General features: G+C 34.9%; 1 non-coding gene across 1 annotated transcript; it reads right to left on the reverse strand.

The window, feature by feature from the left end:
* Positions 1 to 2,131: 2,131 nt before the first annotated feature.
* LOC137945109 (small nucleolar RNA R71) lies at positions 2,132 to 2,238 on the reverse strand. Its single transcript, XR_011110926.1, has one exon. It is a non-coding gene; the product is annotated as a small nucleolar RNA R71 (small nucleolar RNA).
* Between the last annotated feature and the right edge of the window lie 850 nt (positions 2,239 to 3,088).

The raw sequence follows: 3,088 nt of genomic DNA on the forward strand, positions 1-3,088 counted from the left end.
CACTAATAGCTAGCAGCTCTCAACTTGTCCCTTGACCCTCTAAAAATGTTTCAACATGTGTGTGAGTGAACTCAGTAAGCTTGTGTGAGTGAACTCAGTAAGCTCTACTCGTAACCACAATATAACTACGAATTCTTATAGAGAGTTTAAAGCATAATTAAATCCAAAACTAATGCGTTTTATCTTAGAAACCATGCATATCTCAATCTATTGGTTAGCCATTTTACACGTATCCTTATGCATGTCTCATTCCACAAACATCATGAATATTGTCTAATAATAATATCAATGATTTAACGTAGAAACTTGTAAATACATTTAGTATAAACATGGATCTACTTCAACTAACAATCTTCAATCGTACAAAATTATACACTAGTAAATTATATTACACGAATATTTCTCGTATATAATGTGACCTTGGGACATGTCCTTTTTAAGCACTTTACTAGAGTCCTTACAACTTGATGACTTGCATAATTTAGTATATTTTATCACTTTTTAACTTTAAACTTTAGTCTAATTTTATTTATTTTAATCGCTTTGAGGCTTCATCGCTGCCATTTAATTTTATTTCAGATTTGAAGAAAAGAAAGATCCAAATTTCACCGGTGCTAGATCAAGTTGAATTTTGAAAAGATTATATGGGGGGAGAGATTTATGTTGGCGGTTTGTTGTGTGGCCTTTAGTTTGTTGACTTGGATTTGGGGCAAGCACGAGAAGAAAAGGTGAGATTATTCTAGGAAGTTTTGAGGATGCTGCTGGAGAGAAGAGGAAGGGACGACAAGATTATTTTTAGTATTCTTTTTCTTCCATTCCCCTCAGAAAAAATAGATGGTGAATTCGTTTATGTTGAATTTAATTTTTAGCATGAACTAAATTTAAGTAATTCTCTTCTATGTTTGTTTGATTTATTCTGGGCTTATTGCTTCTAATTGGCTGGCCATTAATTAGATAATTTTGATCTAGTGATTTGCTATTGAAAGAGGGAATTATAGGATAAATCTTGGATATTTCGGTATAGGTAAATATAGAGATCGAAGGACTTGTATGAACCTATGTAGTATTAAAATCGTTGATCTTAATACTTTTTTGTTTTATTAATTTGCATACTCTTGTGTAAAATGATGAACACGAATATTTCCAATTGGCTATCGCAAGAGGCTTTTGGATGAGTTGGAGATTAGCTAACAAACAAAGAGAATTAAATTCAATTAGTTAGATGAGTAAAACATAGTGAGAGATTAGGTGAAATTGATTTCCTAGAAGTTTTCTTTCTAATTAATTTGATCTTTGAACAACAACTTTCTTTTCCTTTGAGTATTTTCTTTGAATTGATTTTATTTTAAAATGCAATTACAAAAATCTTAGTGACTTCTCTAAATAAAGTCGAGATTAATATAATTTCAGTATTTGTCAAAAGTAAGTTACCAATCTATAAGGATGATACTTTTCTCATCACTTTACTATAAAACTACGATATTGCGCACTTGTAGTTTTGCACCGATCAAGTTTTTGGCGTCGTTGCCATGGATTGATTTCTTCTTATTTTTGCAAATATCAATTACAAAGTAATCGTGGTTTTAATTTAGAATTTTATTTTATTTTCCCCATATGTGTTTTTGACATTGGATGCGCCGTGCTAGAACTCGTGGCATTACTCCTTTTGATCCGGAGATTGAAATAACTCTTAGATCACAAAGAAAGAAGAAAGTACTAGCCATGGCTGACAGACAACTTGATGCACAACCATGCACCTTGAAGGATTATGTACGACCAGTTGTGAATGACAACTACTCGGGTATAAAACGCCAGACCATTAATACCAGCAACCATTAATACCAACAATTTTGAGCTCAAACTAGTCTTAATCAGCATGGTGCAACAAGCCCAATTCAGCAGATCTCCATTGGATGATCCCAATATTCATTTGGTGATGTTTTTGGAGATTTGTGACACTGTGAAGATCAATGGTGTTACTTAAGACACCATTATACTGAGATTAATTCCTTTTTCTTTGAGGGACAAGGCAAGAGGTTGGTTACAATCTCTACAACCAGGAAGCAACACTAGTTGGTAGGACATGGCTGAAAAGTTTCTTGCTAAATTCTTTCCACTTGCTAAAACAGCCCAACTCAGGAGTGAGATTGGTCAATTCAAACAAAATGATTTCGAGTCACTCTATGAAGCATGAGAAAGGTACAAAGATGTGATTGAACGCTGCCCTCAACATGGATTGTCGGATTGGTTGCAAGTTTAGATGTTCTATAATGGGTTAAATGGGCAAACTCGAACCATATTTGATGCTGCTTTTGGTGGAACTTTGATGTCAAAGATAGTTGAAGGTGCTACCTCTCTTTTGGAAGAACTGTCCTCAAACAACTATCAATGGCCAACCGAAAGAACTATGGCTATGAAATTTGTTGGGATTCATGAATTGGAGCCGTTTGCTGCCCTTTCTTCTCAAGTTGCTTCTCTATCCCATCAGATTTCAGTTTTGATAACCCAAAGAATACCACAAAGTGCAGAATATGTGGCAACTACAAGTATGACAGTTCCGAGTAATGAAGTGAGTCAAGAACAAGTTCAATATATCAACAATCGAAACTACAACTATCGTGGTAATCCTATGCCAAATGATTACCATCCAGGGCTTCAAAAGCATGAGAATTTATCATATGGAAACACAAAGAATGTGTTGTAACCTCCTCCAAGATTTGATAGTCAATCAAGCGAGAAGATGTCACTTGAGGATGCCATGGTTTCCTTTGTTGAGGAGACAAAAGCAAGGTTTAAAAAGATTGATTCACGGTTGGATAACATTGAGAGTCAATGTAGCAATATGGGAGCCACTATGAAGAATCTTGAAGTGCAAATTGGGCAACTAGCCACTACCATCAAAGCCCAACAAAGATGAACTTTTCCTAGCAACACAGAAGTGAATCCAAAATAACAATGCAATGACATCACACTTAGGAGTGGAAGAGAAATTGAGAGATCACCATCAAAGGAAACCAAGTCCATCCCTACGGATGAAAATAATGGCCAAAGAAAGAATAAAATAGAAGAAGAGAAGATTGTGGATGAT

The sequence above is a fragment of the Aristolochia californica genome, unplaced genomic scaffold (genome assembly GCF_029961685.1).
Source record: "Aristolochia californica isolate CCGP_79_NKW_82.1479 unplaced genomic scaffold, dmAriCali1.0.hap1 SCAF_11, whole genome shotgun sequence".
NCBI lineage: Eukaryota > Viridiplantae > Streptophyta > Magnoliopsida > Piperales > Aristolochiaceae > Aristolochia > Aristolochia californica.